General features: G+C 40.4%; 1 protein-coding gene and 1 long non-coding RNA gene across 2 annotated transcripts in view; one reads left to right on the forward strand and one right to left on the reverse strand.

Annotated features, from left to right (window-relative positions):
- The window catches only part of LOC144996541 (uncharacterized), a 39532-nt gene extending 36546 nt beyond the window's left edge, over nt 1-2986 (forward strand). Inside the window, exon 5 of the transcript XR_013659461.1 lies at nt 2760-2986. The gene's annotated coding sequence lies outside the window, so the exon portion shown is untranslated. The remainder of the gene's footprint in view (nt 1-2759) is intronic.
- A 1816-nt stretch (nt 2987-4802) lies between these two features.
- LOC144996543 (uncharacterized) lies at nt 4803-11522 on the reverse strand. Its single transcript, XR_013659464.1, has 7 exons — nt 11169-11522; nt 10081-10162; nt 9709-9779; nt 9252-9363; nt 7680-7707; nt 7444-7563; nt 4803-5239 (listed from the first exon to the last, which is right to left on the reverse strand). It is a non-coding gene; the product is annotated as an uncharacterized LOC144996543 (long non-coding RNA).
- Between the last annotated feature and the right edge of the window lie 12889 nt (nt 11523-24411).

Genomic DNA, 24411 nt, shown 5'->3' on the forward strand with positions numbered 1-24411 from the left:
CTCCAGATTGTCGACCTGGTTATCTCGTTGCTCGTTTTGAGCTCGGAGACTTCAGATCTTTTCCACTAGCTCCAAGAGAGGTGTATGCTTAGCCTGGATCTCGTTCACTCATTCCATTTAGGGATATAACGTATGTTGAAATACGTCAAGATTCTTTTTAAGGTCTTCGTAGTCACCTGTTGCTTGGTTTTTCTTAGGTAGCATGGTTAGCTCTCTTTTTTGTGTGGAAAGAATCAACTTTTAAGTCACTTAAAGATAGTTGTATAGCAGCTGTGAGCCACAGGCGTCCGTGCTGTAACCCAGATCCGGGTTTTGATTATTGTAGTGGAAGAACTTTCTTAACCTTTGTGCTATCTTAGATGACCCCACCCTTATATTTACATGTTCTCCCTACCATGAGTAAGGTGGAAAGATTTCATGTAATCCATGGACACCAGTGAAGATCACAAATCATTGAAGAAAAAGGGTTCAGCGCACTGTATAGTGGGTCTAGATGACCCAACTCCCAATGTTAAAGTGCCTAGGATAGCACAAGTGTTAGTCAAGTTCAGCTAAAACAGGTCTAAATGTAAAGTTAAAAAAGAAATGCAAGGACAAGTATATTTTCAAATTATTTCAAAAATTGTCATCGATCTCCAAAACAAATTCATCAAAATAAAATCTAAAATTAAAAACTGACAATTTTTACATTTTATAGAAGAAATCAACATTTTTCAGAAAAGGTCAGATTTCACACAAAATTGTAGAAACTGAAACAATGGTCATAAAGTCTAAAATATTTCCATCTTCCATGTGCAGTCCTGTTTTGACATCTTTATCCAGGAGTCTAGGGTCACATTCACATCCCATTTACATGTGATCAATCGACCACTAATGAATACTAACACAATGTCACCATTAGCCACCAATTCTGATAACCACTGGATTGGTTGTGAACACGCATTTACATAGACTTTATTAGAAGCTGCCGCTTGATCACATGTTGGAAACGCTGGTTTAATAATAGCCTGTGAGTTCATTTGCAGTAAATGCAAAAAACACTAAAAGTGATTGAGATAAGAACGCCAAAATTCACCCAAACACAAGGAGCAGGTGGGACAAGTGTGATATATTGGGGAAAAAAAATTAGCTTTAGCCAGGAAGCAGGGTCAAGTTTGGGTGCATCCGGCGCCCCCTAGGAAGCAGAAGCGCACTGCGGTGCGGCGAAAACAGCCCCAGGAGCAGAGGCGGGACGCTGAGAGGGGCGGCGGCGGCGACGATGGTGGGCCCCCCTCACAGCCAGGCGACTGCCATCAAAAGCAGAGGAGGGGAGCTGGAACCAGTCAGAAGAGTCGGTCCTCTCATCTTATCGGCAATAGGCCTCCCACAGCCACATGTCCTGGTCCCATGGGTCCATAAAGGACCGCTGCCGGAGAGCGTCCGCCTCCACCACAGAAACAGGAGGGGACTTACATTGAGGGCGGTGGTGGCGACGACAGCCCCCTCCCACAGCCGGACTACTCCCGTCGGACACAGAGGTGGGGAACTGGGCCCAGTCAGCAAACCCTGGGGGACCTGGTTCTCTCCGCCTCCTGGCAATATGCTTCCAGGAGCCGCATGTCACGCACTCCTGGATAAAGGGAGTCGTCCGGCTGGAGTTCATCTGCCTCACGGCAGAATGCTCCAAAATGAAGCATGTTCCTCACTGCTGGGTACATGTCTGGCTGGTCCATAATGTCACAAACGTGGGTAAGGAAGTACCCAGGCGCAGAGAGGAGGAGGAGGCAGGAGGTTCCAGGCAAGCAGGATATTTAATAAAGTCCACAAAACTACAAACAGAAAAACCACTGCTTAAGCAGGCTAACCAAAACTCGAAACTCGAAAACTTGAAACTCTCAAAACGGGAATAACATAATATAGACCTGCACAGGAGGAAGGGAATGACAAGACATAAATACACACAGACAAACGAGACACAGGTGAACACAAGGGACAGAATGGAACCAAAGTAAAACTTGAAACCAAAGTACAAAACAGGAACTTTTCAAAATAAAACAGGAAGTGAACTCAAAACATGCCAGAACAAAAAGGGAATCAAAACACAAAAGCAAAGAAACTGAAACCGTGACAGTCTGTGCCCTGCTAAAAAAACAAAAAAACAAAAGCAGATGATGAACAGATTACTGAGGAGAAGAGGGAACAGTTCACAGTAAGCAGAATTTTCCAGAATTATCACTGAGGCCGTCGGTGGAGCTCAGTGGTGGTAATCAGTGCGAGAGCAGACAAGATTTTATCTACTCTTTGCCTAACAGCTATAGCTCTAGTCCCTTTGAAAAAAACACCACTGCAGCGGTGATCACAGCTCAACTAAACTCCTAGATTGAAGCTCCTTTACTTTCTGTATTTTCTGTGTACTGCTGGGAGTGTATGTGCACATGCATGTTTGGCAAAGTAAAAAAGTAACAACTCAATACAGTGTTCCCTCTTTTATTCCAAGAGTTATGTTCTAAAAATAACCTGCGACAGGTTAAATCAGCAAAACAGTCGCCTTTATTTTTTACAATTATTGAAGATCTTTTAAGGCTGCACACATGCGGTAACGTTTTTTCATGTTTTTCTCTTGTTTAAACTTTCAAAGTTCAAATCTTTGTAGAAAAATTGTCATGGTGCCTCCTCCCCTTTGTTGCCCCTCTATGGTGCATTACCTGGTGTCAAGTTATGATCTCTAGCCTACGCTTTCCATTGTTTGTATTAAATTTAGTTCTCCACCTCATCTACAGGACAGCTTTCCACGAGTGCTGACCTTGGTCCTATCTCCAGACGAGCCGACTGAGTATCACCAGAGATCCAAAGCCTCCAGCCACGACTCCACTTCACGACTCCACGCTACTACTCTCAGCCGCTTTGCCAGAATTACCACGCATTTGGATAATCAACATTCTTACTTACCAACTGGTCCTCGTCCAATCATCAACAACTTGCTGGCACAATAAATCCCTTAAATCCATCTCATTCTCCTGTGGTCCTTACGGGTTCCAGCATCTTGGTCTGCAGAACAAAATGCACGTAAAAAAATGAGAAAAAAATGAAAGACAAGGAAACATGCACTGAAAATATCTGCAAAAAAGCACAACCTCAAAAGGTATATCACTGGTAATAATTAAGACTAGGAGGTTACATTTAGGGCGGCGGTGGCCCAGGCTGCTGAGCAGGTTGGCCAATGATTTAAGGGTCTGCGGCTTGATCAACGCTCCCAAGTCAGCTGTTGTTGTGTCCTTGGGCAAGACACTTCACCCTCCCTGCCTCCAGTGTGGCTCCACTGGTGTGTTAATGCATATGAATGTGCCGATGATGGTCAGAGGGGCTGTATGCATTATCTGTCAGCCTGCCCCAGGGAAGTTGTGGCTACCTCAGTGGCTTACCATCACCAAGTGTAAATGGTGAGTGAATTAATAATGGATACATTATGTGATTGTGGGGGTTAACTCTATGTTGTAATTTGGCATAAAAATTCTACCATAGCAATCTAGTCATTGCATGGCAAGGCCACTTGCCATGCCATGGGCATTTCGGACCACACTGGAGCTACTGATGGTGGAATCTTACTGTTCAGATGAGCTATTCACTAATCAAATTGTTATGGAGTTAATTCAGTCTCAATAATCAGAAATGCACACAACCGGTTTTACAAATGCACACGCTCCGATTCACAAATGTAATTTTATGCAAACGTGAAAAATAAATTCGGAAATACACACCCTGTGTTTCACAAACACACAGATTGTGTTTCACAAATGCACACTAAATGTTTTACAAATGCACAATAAGTGTTTCTCACAAATGTGCACACTGTGTTTCACAAAAAACATTTTAGAAATTCACAATAAATGTATCAGAAATACACAGTAAGTGCTTCACAAACATGATTTTTAGGTACACATGTGATGTGAACTCACAGATCATTCGAACTGCAGACTGTGCATTCAAAATCCCGTTCTCGTTTGTGAATCTCCCCGTGTGTGTGAGAGATTTTTCTACGGTGAATATTGAGACTCATCTGACGGAGCGGGTCAACTAATCTCACCATTGGCTAGTGAATCTGTCAATCAAACTCATCGGGAAAGCAGGCGGGTTCGCTTTTAGCCAATCGAATGGCCCCTTACACTTTCTCTACGCTTTCGGCGGGTGGCAAAAGCCCCGCCCATATTTGATTCTGTACCAGTCGGTCGTTAGCGTGTTAGCCTTAGCATGGCTTGTCGGTTTATTGCCTTCGGTTGTCAAAAATTACTGGCTTGTGCAACTTTTCAGTGGACCTGGAAGCAAAGCAACAGTGGTTGAATGCAGTTGACATTGAATCCATCGAACTCTGTACTGGTCATGAGATTTAAAATGAATGTTTCACTCGGGATTGTTTGTACGTTATTCTCTTAGCTTTCATGCTAGCGTCATTTCAACACTCAGACACGGTCCCCTTCGGTCTTGATCATATGAAGGTGGAGGAGAAAAATCTTCAACTTCCACAGAAGGTTTTGTGGAGAAACTGGCATCACTTTGCTCTGTACCACGCAGTGGGACTACATTACCTCAAGTTCATCTCACTGTCAATCACAGATACCCAATACACCTCCCCTGCTCAGCCCGAAGTCACTTTGCTTGACCTTAATTTTATTTTTTTAATAACTCAAATGTCATTGATTTTATATTGTAACCATATACATATACACCTCTTGGCCAGGTCACCCTTGCAAAAAAGATCCTCATCTCTCTGGGTTTTATAGCTGGTTAAATACTACACAACAAAAGATGGTCATAGAACAACAAAGTGCAAACATTCACCCTTTATTGCAGAGTAAAATTCAGTGAAAACATGGACAGATTAAAACATCAAAATTTAAGCAAATGTGGGATCTCTACTGATTTGAATTTTATTTAAACTGGAACTAATTTTCATAACTTCCTTACATACAATGAAGTCCCTTGAACAATAAAGCAGTATTGATTTGAACTCTGTCTTGCCCCGCTCAGTCTCTCTTCTTCTGTATGTAATTATGTCGCCTAAATTAAGTTCTAAACACACTGGACAGTAAAGATATAGGTCCACTCCCAAACGGTCTGAATTCCACAATGGATTGATGTCGTCTTGCAGTTCCAACATTTGTGGACCCAAAAGAGGACTGTCCCATACCGGGACATTGATCCCAGGATGAGGTTCAGTCATGGATCCACTCTCTTCCCATTCAATCTCTGGAACCAGCATACCCTGACAAAAAAAAAAAAAAAGATACTGTTTATGAACAGCACTGGTTTTTTTTGTGTTTTAGATTATGTAAGAACAGTGACCGACTAATAATAACTTATATTGTTGCTTGCAGGCAGACCTCATATCTCCATAACTGTTTATAATTTGCAAATAAGTGAACCTTAACAAAGTAGTGACATTAGTACATCTGATGGCTCATAAGGCCATGCATTGTGATGCATTTTGAACTTGCAGATGTGCTATTCTTCCTACAAACAAACAATTTAGGGAAATTGTTTGCACCACAGAGGTGGCAAAGGCCAAACAGAAAGCTTACGATGAGCTATATGACAGGTTAGACACAAAGGAAGGAGAGAAGGACTTGTTCAGGCTAGCCAGACAGAGAGACAGAGATGGGAAGGACGTGCAACAGATAAGGGTGATTAAGGACAGAGATGGAAATGTGCTAACAACCCAGGAGAGTGTACAGAAAAGATGGAAGGAGTATTTTGAGGAGCTGATGAACGTGGAAAATGACAGGGAAAGAAGGGAGGAAGATGTGGTTGTTGTGGAGCAGGAAGTAGCAGAGATTGGAAAGGATGAGGTTAGGAAGGCTCTGAAAAGGATGAAGAGCGGAAAGGCCGTTGGTCTTGATGACGTTCCTGTGGAGGTATGGAAGTGCCTAGGAGAGACAGCAGTGCAATTTCTAACGAAGTTGTTCAATAGGATTCTAGAGAGTGAGAAGATGCCTGAGGAATGGAGGAGAAGCGTTCTGGTCCCGATCTTTAAGAACAAGGGTGACACCCAGAACTGCAGCAACTATAGAGGAATAAAGTTGATGAGCCACACAATGAAGCTGTGGGAAAGAGTAGTGGAAGCCAGGCTTAGGAAGAAGGTGGAGATTTGTGAGCAGCAGTATGGTTTCATGCCCCGTAAGAGCACCACTGATGCCATTTTTGCTTTGAGAATGTTGATGGAAAAGTACAGAGAAGGTCAGAAGGAGCTGCATTGTGTGTTCGTAGATTTAGAGAAGGCGTATGACAGGGTGCCGAGGGAGGAGCTGTGGTACTGTATGAGGTCGTCTGGAGTGGCAGAGAAGTATGTCAGAGTAGTTCAGGACATGTATGAGAGAAGTATGACGGTGGTGAGATGTGCTGTAGGTCAGACAGAGGAGTTCAAGGTGGAGGTGGGACTACACCAAGGATCAGCTTTGAGTCCCTTTTTTGTTTGCTATGCTGATGGACAGGCTGACAGACGATATAAGACTGGAATCTCCCTGGACAATGATGTTTGCGGATGACATTGTAATTTGCAGTGAGAGTAGAGAGCAGGTGGAGGAACAGCTAGAGAGGTGGAGGTTTGCTCTGGAAAGAAGAGGTATGAAGGTCAGTCGTAGTAAGACAGAATACATGTGTCTGAACGAGAGGGATCAAGGTAGAAGCGTTAGGTTACAGGGGGCTGAGGTGAAGAAGGTGCAGGAGTTTAAGTACTTGGGGTCAACAGTTCAGTGTGATGGGGAGTGTGGAAAAGAGGTGAAGAGGCGAGTGCAGGCAGGTTGGAGCGGGTGGAGGAAAGTGTCAGGAGTGTTGTGTGATAGAAGAGTGTCAGCAAGACTCAAAGGAAAGGTGTACAAGACAGTGGTGAGACCAGCTCTGCTCTATGGGTTAGAGACGGTAGCAGTGAGACAGACACAAGAGGCTGAGATGGAGGTAGCGGAGATGAAGATGTTGAGGTTCTCCTTAGGAGTGACCAGGTTAGACAGGATAAGGAACGAATACATCAGAGGGACGGCTCATGTTGCCTGTGTTAGCGACAAAGTCAGAGAAGCCAGACTGAAATGGTTTGGACATGTTCAGAGGAGGGATAGTGGATATATTGGTAGAAGGATGTTGGAGATGGAGCTGCCTGGCAGGAGGGCAAGAGGACGGCCAAAGAGGAGATACATGGATGTCTTAACAGAGGACATGAAGTTGGCTAATGTTAGGGTAGAAGATGTTCATGATAGAGTGAGGTGGAAAAGGATGATTCGCTGTGGCGACCCCTGATGGGAAAAGCCGAAAGAGAAAGAAGTTTGCACCACACAACAATAATCCTTTTCATTCATTTTCGATGAAAATTCACTGTAGTCATTATGATTTCATGATACTCTTCTTGATACTTTCCACTTTAGTCAAACTGCACACAAATCAGTTGTCCAGTACAGTGAGATTAAATAAAGCATTTACCCGGGGATCAGAAACAGGGTTCTGGGTCAAGCCCAACTGCCACAGCTGATTTGGTGTCATGCTTTGCTCCGTCCTGATTGGATGGCTGTCCCACGCGTCACTAAAGACATCCAAACTGGCCTGAATGCGTGGTAGAAAGATGTAATGGCAGCAGAATACGTGATGTAACTGATATTGAGCAAGTCTTGGTCCTCAGGAGAGTGCAGGATGTTGTAATATAAACCAGTAACACTCACGAAGACATCACACCAGAGGAGCTCAATCCTGTATTTGGAAAAAAGCAAAAAGAAATATTATATTGTCAGATTTATTTTTAATACATCATTCACTTTTATGTATCAGGGCTCCAGACTAACTTTTTTCACTAGGAGCACAGTGGCCCCTAACTGAAAATTTTAGGGGCACAACCAGAAAATTTAGGGGCGCATACCGTAAATCAACATTCTAACCAAATCTACTAATTTCCACTGTATTATAAATAAATACTTTAATAATAGATGCAGAAATTACAATGTGCTGTTTCTAATTCAGTGTCATATTTTATTCTGCACTTTTGAAGATGCAACATGAAGGTAAACTGACAGCACCATCGCTGTCACGACAGTACAACTAAGTAAAAATAGTAAAAAAAAAAACCATACTTTTAGAATAAAAAAAAGTTTTTAGTAACAAGTGATTACCGTAGTAACCTTTCGTAATTTCACAGTTTCAAACAATACTTAAATGTATTTAAATATTAGAGGATGGAAATTCATGTTGGTGACACCAAATAGGTTCAGCCAAGATGCACAATAAGCGTGTTTGAGATCACCCAGATGGACGCAACACTGCACAGATCACCTGGTGTGTGACGTATATTTTTCTTTTTGCTCCAACATCACTCATCAATCAAAACAAAAATATCCCGAGAAAGGGGTGAGAGCAAGACCCCAATCAGAGCGAACGCAGCTGGAAATTTAGTATTGAACTGACTAAAAGCTGCCCTACAGACTACAAAACAATGCATTATGGGACATGCGTCCTGATGGGTTTTTTGTAGTTCACTGATCAATTAAAATAATTTAAAATACCAACTGATTAAAAAAAGGCTACATCCATTACAAAACATTAAAATAATTATAAAAGATGTAATATCACAGCTCATACTTAGGGGGAGAGGCATATTAAAACGAAATTGAATGTTAAGGACAACTCCTAATTCCTGGTCTCTTTCAGTCTCGCTGCAGCTTCGATTTCATGCGAGTTTGAGACCCCTGCTGTACACTCTGTCACTGGTACACTAGCTGCAGGTCGGAAGAACGAATCAATAGTTCGCTTGCTCATAGCTCAGACGCACATATCAAGTTGTGATGATATTTGTCTCCGTTTCCTTCCCACGGATGTTTACGTGCGCTCGATAATCTCTAGGCCCCGCCCCTCCACATATTTTAGCCACTTGCAGTGACTTTCCCTATTCTTCTCAGACGCATTGGCCGCCTCAGGCATCACTCAATGAAACGCGAGTGTGTGCTCGCGTGTGCTCCAGTCTCATGAGTATTCGCGCGAGTGTGTGTGTCTGCCTGCGTGCGTGTGCGCTCGCGTCTCATTGATGATTTCATCTCTCATTTCATCTCTCATTGACGTGCTCCTTTCATGTTTAATGTATAAAAAATACGAAGGGTGGAGGAGGCAAATTTACTGGTCGCACATGTGCGACTGGGTGTAAAATTCAGTCGCACACTCAAATTTTGGTCGCAAAATGCGACCAAATGGACGCAGTCTGGAGCCCTGTGTATATATTAAAGCTTCTAAAACTAGTTTCAACTCACCGTTGATTGTGTGTACACTTTTCCCACAATGAAGCCGTTTGTGTCAGTTGTACGTACTGTGAGCATTAACTCGGCTATGCCCACATTTTCTCCTCCATGATCTCCTCTCACCCTGACAATAACATGAAAATCATGTCTCAAACACATAATTACAAATGCATCGCCAATACGGTACACATCAGTTTAAAATGTAATGTTCTTATGTATGATGCCAATAAGTAGAATTTCTAGGTTAAAAAAATTGCAGGAGTGGGTTACATGTATCACTGGGGAAAAAAATGAGGTGAGAGAGACTGTTAAGGGGGGGTAAAATGTTATTCATGAGGGGAAAGTTTTAGAGTTGCCTTTGTTTATGGAGAGGAGTCTAAAAAAAGTTATTTTATTTTTGTACAAATAACCAAGTACTTATACTGCCTGATATGTGAATAAAATATTTCTTTATGAATAACATAAATACCTCAGAGGAAAGCCATAAACGTTCACAGCGTCACTGAAGAAGGCCAAGTCTGCACAGTTGTTCTCTGCTATCTTCAGGTACAGGATACATGGAATACAAGTACAAATACTTTCAACTGTCAGATATCTACAGGGGCAAAAATGCTAAATTCCCAATTGACAGGTAAAACAGTAATACAATAGGATGATAAAATATGAAATAGAATAGAATAGAAGGGTATTTAATAATCCCTGAGGAAATTTTTTTAAAATGGCCATCTTAAAAAAACACATAAACACACATGCATTACAAATAGAAATATCACAAAATAAAAAGATTGATAAAAAAAGGTAAATAATTGGAAAATCAGTGGGTAAAATTAAAAGAAATTACTTGTAAGATGCCCTGCCAGAGAGTTGTATTGCCTGATGGCACGAGGAACAAAAGATTGTTACGCTGTCACATTCAGTAATTCCTAGAGAATAAATAAAAACATAAACAAACATGGATTAGATCATTTAGCTGTCTGATCTTAAATTACATAATTTTCAAATATATGAAAGGGGAATTTTTTTAAAACACTCTTGCTATGATTACTTGAGCTTGTAGTAAAGAACACCTTTAAAAAAAATCAGAGACAAGACACTGATCATAGGAAGCCTGTGTGTAATACTTACAGTAACTTCTACTCAAATCACTGTTGACAGCTGATTTCTCCCATCCACCCTTTCTGTGACTAATTATCGACTACAAAACAGCCTAAAAACATAATGTTTGGGATTCTTGTCATTACGTCATTGGAATTAAAGATACGGGGATTTTAGTGGCTGACACTCTGACACAATCTCACAGGGCTGGTCAGCACAATGAATACGGGTTCTAACGTTAGAAACTTAATGAGGCTTCTTTCATTCAACAGTGGATTCATGTCTGTTATATTTAAAAAATGCCGTTTTCATGAATGTCATATGAATTAACTTTGTTGCACAGTCCACCCCGTCTTAAAGTCTGGGTTGTGAAAATGCTGTGTCTAACTTTAACCCGGATCGCGTTTACATAAAGGCAGCACAGGGAACAACTAGCTAGTTAGCATAGCATAGCATAGCATCAGTGTTTAAACAAATCGCCGTCTCCAAATCAATACTTTTTATTAAACTTTCTTTGCTGCTGTAAATCCGGCATGCTTTTCCCCTTAGTTCCTTATGAATCATGTTAAGAACCTACAGATCATTGGCTATAGACGCTAGCTTGAACCGACACCGGCTTGAACTTCACTCACACTCACACAGCCACAACTTACACAGGCTTAAGCAAAACAAAGCTAAGCTAATTTGCGGTGGGGGTACTCTGCAAACGACTCGGCTGCAGTGTTCATAAAGCATTCACACATGTCACTTGGCAAAGGAGATCGCTTCAACTTAGTATTTAATAACATTACAGGACGTACAACGAGGGAATGATCAAATAAATGCATTACTTACGGGCTGAGACTGATCCCGTTCAGAAGACCTCTCCGCCATGTTTGCCGCCCGCGTCCTTTCAACTGCTGTGCTGAACAGCTCCCTCCCTCGTCACTTGAGAGTGAGGAGTGTAAGGGGCCATTCGATTGGTTAAAAGCGAACCCGCCTGCTTTCCCGATGAGTTTGATTGACAGATTCACTAGCCAATGGTGAGATTAGTTGACCCGCTCCGTCAGATGAGTCTCAATATTCACCGTAGAAAAATCTCTCACACACACGGGGAGATTCACAAACGAGAACGGGATTTTGAATGCACAGTCTGCAATTCGAATGATCTGTGAGTTCACATCACATGTGTGCCTAAAAATCATGTTTGTGAAACACTTACTGTGCATTTTTGATACATTTATTGTGAATTTCTAAAAATTTTTTGTGAAAAACAGTGTGCACATTTGTGAGAAACACTTATTGTGCATTTGTAAAACATTTAGTGTGCATGTGTGAAACACAATCTGTGTGTTTGTGAAACACAGGGTGTGTATTTCCGAATTTATTTTTCACGTTTGCATAAAATGACATTTGTGAATCGGAGCGTGTGCATTTGTAAAACCGGTTGTGTGCATTTCTGATTATTGAGACTGAATTAACTCCATAAATTGTAGAGCTTCAAAGTAACTTGAGTGTGTTTATACATACAGTATTCAAGGCCAAATCTGCGCAATGCCATTTTGTCATCTAATAAATAATAGCACAACTGAATATGTAGTGTGCCAGGTAATTGCTGCAACTTGAAATTCAAATTTTACCTTTGGATTATGGCGGGGTCGACCCTGTCAGCTGTACCTGCCCCCGATACTTTTTCTATTCATATAAATCCTTCTTCAGCAGGTTTCTGAAAAACACAAGCGCAGGGTCAAGGTTGCTCGGTGAAGTGGTAGATGGCAGATGGGGATTTCCTGTGACGTCATTTCCAGGTGAGCGTAATCCAGTACTGACTGTTGCTCTCTTGTTTGGCATTAGCCTGACTACTATGACTTACTTTAAGTGTTATTATGTTTAATATTTACATTCACATCTAGCACCTTTTAGTAGCGAATACACTACTGTTAACCGCTTGCTGTTCACTTTATTCTCAGTTTGCTAAATAAACCACTTCTCTTTAGCTAACCACCGCTAGCCTTAGCGTAGAACCTAGCATGGTTACCACTCCTTCCGACTTTCCCCCTCTCTTCTGCCCCATGTGCCATATGTTTAGTGATGATCCTGCCTCCTTTAGTGAAGATAGGGGTAGATGTGTAAAGTGTTGTCTTGTGTTAGACTTGGAGGCCAGGTTAGAGCAGTTAGAAGTGCGGCTCTGCACAGTGGAAGCTAAGCCGGCTAACCAGGTCGTTACTGGTAGCGCGGGCAACGCTGCCAGGGATAACCCAGTTAGCACCCCAGCGCTTTCCCAGCAGCCGGGAAACACACAGGGGTTTGCACCGGTTGAAAACATAGTGCTAAATACAAAAACTTAGAGCACCCGAGACTCCACGTTAGTAATAGGTTCTCCGTTGGGGGGTTCTGGCTGCCTCGGCTGCTGCAGCGCGGGTCTTGGTGTGGGGATGGATGGGCACTTTCCCTCCTCCTTTTCACATTCCACCATCCATTTTAAAAAAACATAAACACTCAATTGAGCACAGGTGTTAGCTCACCTTTGCACTAATATTTTGCGTGATTGAATGAAATATTTCACACTAGTTGGTTTTAAGGCATAAGTATGCATGTGTGAACACTATCTGTATTGTGTACATGTTTGCAGCTAACAGGTGTGTTTATAACATTTGAGTGTGTGGACAGGCCCCGCCCTTTGAGATTTGCCTTACATCTGAACCTTACCGTAATGATAAACATCCTGTAGCTTGTTGCTTTATGCTGCTTCATGGTTTTACACCCCCCCCCCCCCCCCGATCACCCTCCTATCCCCCCTCTCCAACATCCCTCTCTCTTCTTCCCTTCTTTCCTTTTCCGTCCGGTCCAACATAAAAGATTTTCATATATGATTAAAATAAATAAAGTTTAGCCTCGATTACAAAAGGGGTTTATTCAGACATACCTCTGGTTTGTCAGAAGATTCATAACCCCTGTTGTTAAAGTAAAATATGTCCAACACAAGAGGCCTTAAGCTCTCCTCTGTTTGCCCTGCTGTCGGACAGGACAAGTTAGATAAATAAATAAAAGTAATAGGTTCTCCCCTCAGCGACACACCTGCTGAACCCTCAACTCTGATTATTGGCTCTTCTGAAGTTAGAAACGTGGAGCTCCCAGCAGCTACAGTCAGGTGTTGTCCGGGGGCCAGAGTTGGTGACATCTAGGGGAACCTTAGGATGTTAGCTCAGAGTAAGATCCAGGTTCTGTCGAGTCGTGATTCACGAAGGCGGTAATGATGCCCGACTAAGACAATCAGAGGTTGTTAAGTTAAACGTAGCTTCGATGTGTAAACTGGCTAAGTCGATGTCAGACACTGTAATTTTCTCTGGTTCCCTAGAGCGGGTTTTGGAGGAAGCCGGGTCTCATCCGTCCATCCTACTCTGGACGGTGCCGCTCTTCATTCTAGAAACATTTCTGCTAGCCTTAGTCGGTCAACCTGACAACCCAGAGACGAGACCCGAGCGCAGAGCAGCAGTGTAAAACTCTCCTCTGAGCCTCCCTTAGGGTTAGTGCTGGTGCAAAACCCATGCAGAGAAAGTCAAGCAGTTCATAGCTTTAGCTTATGTGCCTAAAGACAAGTGAAAGGAGCGCCTCACAGAAACCTTAAAGTGACAGACAGCAGTACTCACAAGCAGAATTATGGTGTCATTAAATGTGGTTTATTAAACATTCAATCCATTTTCTCAAGTCTCTCTTGGTCAATGAGTTAATTAATGATAACAAACTTAGTCTACTAGCCTTAACAGAAACTTGGCTCCAACAGGATGACTATGTTAGATTGAATGAAGCACAGAATGAAGTTTAAACTCACAGTTCCATAAGTACTTAGTAACGGTCTGAGCAAATACTCTGAGACCAGCTCCCATAGCATCAGTCTTAGTATAAATTACCAATTTGTTAATGATGCCTTACAAGCCCTTAGGAGTACACTCGATGTTGTTGAAACCTAAGTTCGTTAGGTAGCACCGAGTAGCATCGTGGTTTGACACTAAAACACATTCTCTTAAACAAGTAACCCGTAAATTTGAAAGAAAATGGCACCGCTCCGGTTCAGAGCAGTCTAAATATCAGAGAATGGAAATAATCCAAGATTTCTTTTTAGCACTATTGCTAAATTAACTTGCAGTCCGAGCTCAGTAGAACCACATGTTCCTGTTTCTCTTAGCTCTGAAGATTTTCTTATAGTTTTCGATAGTAAAATCTCAAATATTAGACATAAGTTAAATCAAGTTATTCCTTTCAGCCGAGAGCAGGCTGAAGCGGTAGAAGTGAAGGCATCCATAGAAACTTCTGTAATATTAGACTGCTTCACTGCTGTAGATCAAGCAGAAATAACATCAATTATTACGTCCTCCACATCCTCAACTTATCTGTTACACCCAATTCCCACAAGACCTTTTAATGAAACCTTCCCCCTAATTATTGATTCCATATTAACGATAACAAATACCTCTCTAGAAATGGGTTATGTGCCATAGTCTTTTAAAAATGCATTTGTTAAACCCTGTTCTGAAAAAGCCCAGTTTAGATTCTAGTAACTTGGCCAACTATAGACCAATATCAAACTTCCCCTTTATTTCTAAAATCCTGGATATCAGTTCGTTAATGTAAATGGACATTCCTCTCAGTGCACTCGAGTTAACTATGGAGTCCCACAGGGCACAGTTTTAGGACCCATCCTGTTTACGCTTTATATGCTACCCCTAGGAAACATAATCAGGAAACACAGCATTCATTTTCATTGTTATGCCGATGATACGCAGTTGTATTTATTCATGAAACCTGACCAGAATGACAATATAGAGAAACTGAATGCCTGCATCAGAGACATCAAGACCTGGATGACAATTAATTACCTCCTCTTGAACCCAGAAAAAAACTGAGGTCATTATACTAGGTCCTAAAAACCTCAGAGATGCTCTGTCTGCTCAGATAGTCTCCCTGGTTGGTGTAAGTATAGCCTCCAATTCCTCAGTTAGAAACCTTGGGGTTTTATTTGACCAGGATTTATCATTTAAGGCTCGCATATCTCAGGCGTGTAAAACTGCTTTTTTTTTTACCTGCGGAATACAGCTAAGATCAGAAATGTACTTTCTAAGAGTGATGCTGAAAAACACATCCATGTATTTGTTATGTCTAGATTACTGTAATTTTTTGTTAGCAGCATGTCCTAAGAGTTCCTTAAGAAGTCTCCAGCTTGCTCAGAATGCAGGAGCTAGATTGTTAGCAGGAACTAGCAAAAGAGAACACATCACTCCTGTGTTAGTTTCACTTCACTGGCTCCCAGTTGATTCTAGAATCAAGTTCATGATCCTCCTGTTAACCAATAAGGCCTTACATGGTATGGCCCCATCCTATATCAAAGACCTTATAGTGCCTTACCATCCAAATAGAACACTTGCTCCCAAAATGCAGGACTGCTTGTGGTTCCTAGAATTAGTAAAAGTACAGTTGGAGGTAGAGCGTTTAGCCACCAAGCCCTTGTTTTATGGAATAAACTCCCAGCTCATGGTAGAGAGGCTGACACAGTTTCTACATTCAAAGTAAGACTGAACACATGCCTCTTTGGACAGGCTTATTGTCAGACTAGCTAGTATTCTGAGATTACTTAACTTAATGTTAATGTGTTTAAATTAAACTTAATAACAATAACAATAACAATTAGTTGTTGGAAGGCTGCCAGTACTTTTTAAGCTGGGGTAGCTATGGTGCACTGGGGTTCTGTCCTCTTTTCTCATCTACTTCTACCCTCCTTCTCTTCTCTATTCTTGATTATTATTCATCATTTAGTTCTCCATGCCTCTGTTTGGTGCAGTATGATTCATTTACTGTTCCTCTTTTCCCACTCCTCGCCGGGTGAGTGGGAGTGCTTCCAGATTCCAGTTGGCTTATCTGTGCTCCTGTACCTGACCATGTGCCTCGTCTCTACTACTGCTTCTCCACCTAGCTGTGGATCCTGCCTCTGGCTCGTCTCTGCTCTGTACCTGGCCGTTTACCTCGTCTCTGCTCCTGCTCCTACACCTGGCTGTGGATCCTGTCTCCGGCTCGACTCGCGCCCCCAACTGTCCCCCCAACTCCGTCTGGATAAAGCTGCTGGTCTGCTGGACTTCAAATATGTAGTTGTAGGGTTATATTGTATAAGGTAATTCTTCTCTATTAGTTCTGATAATCGCCTGTCCATCCTGGGGGAGGATCCATCCTTCATGTGGGCACCCCTGAGGTTTCTTCGTTTTTTCAGGGAGGGATGTCCAGTTAGTTTAGTCTGTTTAGTTAGTTCAATTTATCCATCCATCCATCCATCTTCCTGCGCTTATCCGGGACCGGGTCGCGGGGGCAGCAGTTTAAGCAGAGATGCCCAGACTTCCCTCGCCCCAGCCACTTCCTCCAGCTCCTCTGGGGGAACCCCGAGGCGTTCCCAGGCCAGCCGAGAGACGTAGTCTCTCCAGCGTTTCCTGGGTCTTCCCAAGTCAATTTAGTATTTTCCTATTTAATTCAATGTATTCATGATCGTTTTGATTTTATGCTTAACTTTTTCCATTACCTATACGAAGCCTGTTGTTGTGAATTTGGGCTATACAAATAAAATTGAATTTAATTGAATTGAATTGAAAGGTCTGTCAGAAAATAAAGATCACCAGATGTCTTCTTTTTGCTAATGCTGTGTAATGGAATGCTTTTGCTCAAGACAGCTCCAATCAGATTTATGTGAAAAACTTTACTGTACAAACTACAACCATTTTCACAGGTTATACTTAAATGACATAGGATCCATGTTCATATTGGACTTCAACCACCAATTTCTGTTCTTCTGTTAAAATATTTTAACAAAATAAATTGCTATTTTTGATGTTATCTTATTGTGCTTTTGTGTTTTAATATTTGTTTTCAGTGAAGTCTGCAAGAAGTTTTGTTTGAAGAGCAATTTTAAGTTGTGTATGTTGGCCAATTTTTTTTAATTACTACACGTTTTCTTTTCTTTGCGTTGAAACGCCCTAAATGTTAAACAATAACTTAAAAATTCTTAAAGGTCAATATTTACAACTATGTCGTGGGTCCATAGATAGAGGCAGGGGTGAAAGTAGATCTTTGTTTATGTCGGTAACAAGTTTAATCAAAAAAATTATTTTAATAACAGTAAATGCAGATTAGAGGTGTAATGATTGATTGATGAGTTGATTTATCTAATCAAATTGATCTGTCTGATTCAAGTTGTTAATTAAATCAAGTCAAATTATAACGATCATAAAATAGTTTTAAAATAGAAATAAATTAATAATATTTAATCTTGGACAATACCCTTTGGATTTAAGTACGGTTGGTTTATTTTACTATAATGTAAAAATAACCAAGTACCATCACAGTGGATTGCACACATGTGATGACAGCAAAAAATAAAATAATCAAGCGATCATTCCAGTCCAATGTGTGGAAACATAATTTTGCAAAGACATGCAACCATACAGTGTGGTAGAATGTTCTAATATTGTTTTGTTTGTTATGTTTTGATGTGGAGAAACAACAGTGGGCTGAATTTTATGACACTAAAATCTGAATGCTTTTGACATTAATTCTTGTTTACCTGTTTGTTTGTTCATGTATTTAATTTACACTTAATTATATTGCAAGAAATACAAGGAATCTGAAAAACTTCTAAGTCACACTTGTTAATGTTTTAGGTAAAGATATCCTGGATCCATTTAGGTCAGTGAATCGGGTCGTTACAAATGAACCAATATTGACTATGAATCAGGTCAGCGACCACAAATTATGATTTGAATAGAAACAGTGTTAAAATGAATCGCTACAACACCAATATAGATAAATGCATTTGAGAATAAATCATGACTGTAAAAAAAAATGTTTGAATTGATTATTGTACTAAAGAACTCGAAACATGTAAAAAATGCAACTCCTTTGTCATTTTCTTTCTTCTCCTCTAATTTCAGCTTGTAGATCTTCATCCTCACTTGCAATCTTCCTCCCGAACAATCTTCCCTGGGTTCTACTTTTTTCAATGACTTTTTCAAATATTATTAGTATTTTTATTTTTTTTATTATTTCTTTACTAGATGTTTCACTTCTACAATTGCATTAGATCTTATCTTGACTATTAATCACAATAGTGTTCAGAAAACTGTAGAAATCATTTGTTTTTCTTGTCACGTTGAAAACAAACCAACCTCAAACTTGCATAAAAATATGGCTACTTGACTGTGAATGAATTAAGGGACTCCAGAAAACAAATCAAATGCTTACATGTACAGTATATGTATATGCTATTATAAAGATAAAATGTTTAAGATAAATGATAAAACCAAAACCAACCATAATACAATTCAGCTTTCAACTACTGGTATATAAGATTTTTGCTTTTTCCTTTTAAAACAAATTTGAAGTGTCACAACACAAAATTCACAATACACACAAAATTAAAATGTGTAAAACAAAATAAACAACAACGAAAAAAGACCTTTATTCACAGTAAAGGTTGACATTTAGAAAACCATGTGTCTGAGCTTTGAGGAGCTGATGTGGTTCCTTCTGTCAGTACTGATCTGTTCTTTTCTCGTGAAGATTTTCTCAGATGTTTGTACAGGTTGGTTTTGGAGCCAGTTCTACATGGAATTATTTTCCTGCACACTCTACTCTCTTCCTTTGTACTATCAATTAAAGGGAAATGGTTCAAGATTTCCAGTGTCAAATGTCATTTTCTCAACCTTACGTTTCTGTGTTGATGTAGTTTGTTGATACACTTGGCACTCTCTGTCTCTCTCGTAAATACTTGGATCACGTGCTATTGCGCTTGCGCTGATGCCGCCCACAGCGCGCTCTCAGCGCACCCTCCACCCAACCCTCTATGCGGGCTCAGCGCAAACTCTTACACACTGTATTGACCAGTCAGGCCATCATTTTCTTATTGTGTATTATTGCCCAAAATATTCATGCCAATAGTTCGCCTATTGGAGTACTATTAGCCTATTTAAATGCCTATAAATTGGTCTAGTACTGGTCTGCATAGATGAGCAACAAATCAAAGGGTTTTTAGGGGAAATTAATCCCTGACCCAAGCAAGCAAAAGAGGACACTTGAGAAAACTCCCTCTTGGTGGTTGGATGGATGGATGGATGGATGGATGGATGGATGGATGGAAGGAACTGTAACATAGTGAAAAGGAACAAAAGGATGATGACGTGCAGGAACTGAACTGTGACCAACAGAAACTATGGACCTTACTACAGGACAGAGAACAGTGGTAAATTGCTTAGTGAAATAAAAAACACCATAAATTTCAGTCACCTCTAAAACCGGAAGACAAATTGTGTTGGAATATTTGCTACAAATACATTTAAAACAACTCAACTTGGTCAATTCAATTCCAGTTCTCTTGTCATTAATATTTATAAAACTGCTTCCACTGTGATGGATTATTGTATTTCATTAGTAAAAACTTTGACAGGAAGAACAAATCTTTTGCTTCAGGAAGACAAAAACCTGCACACTGAAGATGTAGAGATAAAAAAGTTCACAGTAAAAAATAGAACTTTAGGTTAGAGGTAACTGAAGCCTCATGCTTGATGCTGTGTACAGTACAAATCAATGGCAGACCTTAACACCTGAACGAGATATGAAAAATAATCAGGAGGGCAAGAAGGGAGAACTGAAAGAGTTTAACTAATGGACTGTGAAGCAGTTTGGTAATAGCTTTGCTGCCTTTCACACAACTATATAAACACACCCCAACACACACAGATCTAAATCTTGACTCTTCCACACTTCAGGATACTATTAGAAATAGTTTTGTTCTGTCTTGGTTGTTCTACAGAATTGATTAAGATCCCATCTCACTTCAGCAGGTTTCCCATCAAGCTTTCCATTTGCCTGAAAGAGATTCTGCAGAATTCAACCAGTCCAGCTCGGATTGGTTCTATTGGCCTGAGGACAGTCTGCGGATGAGGGCAAAGGGTTATAGCCATCATCATTTTCATAATCAAGGATGAGAGGAAATAAAGCACAACATGTTTACACACATAGGTTCTTAGACTCTGGGAAGTAGAAGATGTCTATACCACGTTAGACTGGTCAACCTCTGATCAGAAGATTGTAGGTTTGGTTTCCACTTTGCACGCACGTGTTGCTCCTGGTGATTATAGGTTGGCAGCAGTGTGTGGCTGTGCGTGCATTGGTGAATAGGACCAAGAGGGCCTGACTGCAGACAATATTGTCCAGAACCACAGCTGGGGGCATGAGATGAGCCAGAGGTAAGGTCCAAAGCCAAGAACAGGAGCACAGATGAGCGTACTGAAATCTGGAATCACTCCCACCCCCCTGGAGGGGAGTGGGAGTGGGAAAGACGGACAACACATGAATCACACTGCACCAAACAGAGGCGTGGAGAATTAAATTATAAATAAATGATCAAAAAAGAGGAGGGGAGGAGAAGTGGATGAGAGTAGAGGACATAACCCCAGTGCACCAAACTTTCCCCAGCCTCTAACTTCCAGAAGGCTACTAGCAACTAATTGTAATTGAAATGTAATTCAAACATGCTAATAGTAATATGCATGCACTGTGGCACATATAGTGGATGGTAATTCTAATGACAATAGTGGAAAATCTACATTTTTAGGATTTTGATGGTAATACAACACAGTATTAATCAAAGCAGGAGGGATGGTCCGCCCTAGCCTGGCTTATGAAACCATCTTCCCTCTGCAGATAAATGTGTGTAATGGATGTAGTGAAAATTGTAATTAGTCACCCAAATTGCATTACAGTTGGTTAGGTAAAGGTACAGGAGCTATACATTAAATATTATCTGAATACTAGCTAGCCTGGCAATAAGGTTTAGGGTGATCCTAACCAGTAAACCTGTCAGTGTTCTTAAGCTAATAGGCTTTATCCTGGAATTTTACTAAAGACATCCTGTGTCTTCATTTTCCACTGGAATTTACCAACAGTAGGTTTTTTCCATTTTAACTCTCCTTTAGGACAGGGAAGTCTTTGTTTGCTTTTGGGAAAAAAGCTCACTGTCTAGGTAGTACTGATGTACTTTACACAGGACCAAATGTAATCAATCACACACTCAGTAATAGCTCACAGTTTTTTTGGTCACAGGTTAGTCTTGAAATGTGAATTTGGAGGTTACGGTGAGGACTACCATGTCCTTATTTGATTTTTCTCCAAAAGACAATCGGGCAGATGAGACTTTGTGAGCTGCTGGAACTATTGTCAATAGTTCACCTGTTTTTATCTTAGCAACAGTGGAACAGATGATGGCACATCCATTGTCAATGTCGAATATTGTTCTAGTATTTTACTTTAGTAAAACCAAAGAAGAGAAACATTTCAAATACTGTCTCATAGCCCAATTTAAATTGTGCTTTTCCTCTGAACTCTTATGTCTCTTATTAGTTACTTTTGAAATGTAAAAGGCCTGGCCCCTCACGTAATTTATTGATCAACATCATTACAAGTGCCAATGAAAAACAAGAATCTCAGAAATCAAGAAGTCCGAAAGAGACACAGCATCTACACAACTCTAGCATTGGCTGGTGTGAAATGCTTAGCCAATACAAACTAACTTTCCTTGGTAGCATAGATTCAACAAAAACTAACATTCCTTAGAGAGCTTGGTCCATGTTGACATGATAGCATCACACAGTAACTGCAGATTTGTTGGCTGCACATCCACATCCCAAACGTGCTCTATCAGGTTGAGATCTGGTGACTGTGCTGGCCATTTGAGTTCAGTGAACTCATTATCCTGCTCAAGAAAAAAGTCTGAGATGATTCCAGCTTTATGACATGGGACCTTTTCCTGATTGAAGTAGCCATCAGAAGATGGGTACAATGTGGTCACAAAGGCATGGACATGGTCAGCAACAATACTTAGGTAAGCTGTGGTATTATAACCATGCTGAATTGATACTAAGGGGTCCATAGTGTGCCAAAAACATATCCCTCACACCATTACACCACCAGCAGCAGCCTGAAGTGTCGATAGAAGACAGGATGGATCCATGCTTTCATGTTGTTGACATTAAATTTTGACCCAATCATTTGAATGTTGCAGCAGAAACGAAGACTCGTCAGACCAGGCAACATTCTTCCAATCTTCTATTGTCACATTTTGCTGTGCCCGTGTGACAGGAGTGGCACCCATTTTGGTATTCTGCTGCTATAGCCCATCTGCCTCAAGGTTGGAAATGTTGGGCATTCGGAAAGGCTCTTCTGCAGAGCTCGGTGGTAACCAGTGGTTATTTGAGTTCTTTTTACCTTTCTATCAGCTGGAACAGTCTGGCCATTCTCCTCTGACCACTGTCATCAACAAGGCATTTCCGCCCAAAAGACCTGCCACTCACTGGGTATTTTCCTCTTTTTCAACCATTCTCAGTCAACCCTAGAGCTGGTTGTCTATCTTCCCCATTCTGATGCTTGGTTTGAACTGCAGCAGATCCACTTGACCATGCCAACATGCCTAAATACATTCAGTTGCTGATACTAGCATCGATTATAAATATTGTCAGGACAATATTTATTTCCTTATTTATGTTAATCCTTCAGTAAATCATAAACAGTAAGTTTATAATTTGAATATTGGTTATTTTCATCAGTCAACATCTGTTTGAAATCATTGGAATATTTTATTGAATTATACCTCTGTCAGTTGTTTTTAAGTTGAATTATTTTAATTAACCATATATTACCAATCATAACATAATTGATACAATCATTTTTGGCATGATACAAAGTTTCCTTAAAAAACATGTAAAATAGCTTGGTCTATGTTTTCTTCCCTGTAGTTTATCATCATTCCAGTAGAGGCAGGAAAATGGCTTTTCCTGTTCATTTCAAAATGGTTAAAAATACTTTTGGCGGGAAAAGTTAAGCAAATTAACTAAAAACTTTATGATGAAAAAAAAATGTATCCATTATATCTCTTTTTAATAATGATTTGCTGTATTGAAAGGAAAATTTGTTGATGAGGGACCATTCTAAACTAACATTGTTGTGATCAAAAACGTACCAAATAACAAATGTATCTGATATTATCTATTAATATTATCTATATTCGCTAAAAAAGAAATATTGCAAAAAAAAAGTTTTGTGGGTATCAGCAAATGATTTCAAAATATTTTGATTACAAAAACTTTTTTTTGTTAATTCTTTGATGTAGTGGAATTTACAGAGTTAATGAAAACTTAAAATAAAAACTTGAAAAATTAAATATTTTTAAAAAATATACAGATTATGTTTTATATTATCTTTGTCAAACCTAGATCCAGATTTGTTTTGAACTGTTCAGCCAAGGTGTTTGTCCAACAACTATACAAATTAAATTGCACAATGCTGCATGCATTTTTGTTTAACAGGATAGAAGTAAGAAGGCCCTGGTTTCAATCCCAGGTTCAAAGATTTGTTGATGATTTTGAATTGTCCCTAGGTGTAAGTGTGTGTGTGTGTGGCTCTGTGGCAGACTGGTGACGTGTCCAGGGTGAACTTCGACTTTGCCCAGCAGTCGCTGGGATAGGCTCCAGCAGCCCCATGATCCTGAAATGGTTCAGTGGAACCAGAAAATGGATGAATGGGTAGTGTAAAAAATATCTTACAAGCAAGTCTGTGGAATAATTCTGTCCATTAAGTCCTTGGAGAATAACTTCAAAATCTAATTTCATCATTTTTTTCCAGCTTCATTATCATTTTAATAGTTAAAGCATTGTCCATGGTGGCCCTTTGCCAAGCTTTTGCTGTTTAGACATCCTTGAGCAAGAATGTCCCTTTAGATGCTTCTTTATTGTGAAATTTTACATCTGTAAGGGAAAAGTAGAACCCCCCCCCCCCGTTCACACCCTCACATTACCAGGTTTCACTGAGCATCAAAGAGAGGAAAGAAACACAAAAGAAAAGGGAACATTTATGGAAAAGGAGAAAATTAGGCCACAAGAGGAGGAAATGGGAAGGAGAAAAAAGGAAAGCAGAAGGGGCAGAGCGAAAAAGTGGCTAACTGAAGTAGAGAGCAGGTTGTTGGCTTAACTCCAATAGAGTGATTGAAAAAATCTGGCTGTCGACTTTTACC

This window comes from Oryzias latipes, chromosome 12, assembly GCF_053564925.1.
Source record: "Oryzias latipes strain Hd-rR chromosome 12, Olatipes_Hd-rR_3.1".
In the NCBI taxonomy this organism is placed as follows: domain Eukaryota; kingdom Metazoa; phylum Chordata; class Actinopteri; order Beloniformes; family Adrianichthyidae; genus Oryzias; species Oryzias latipes.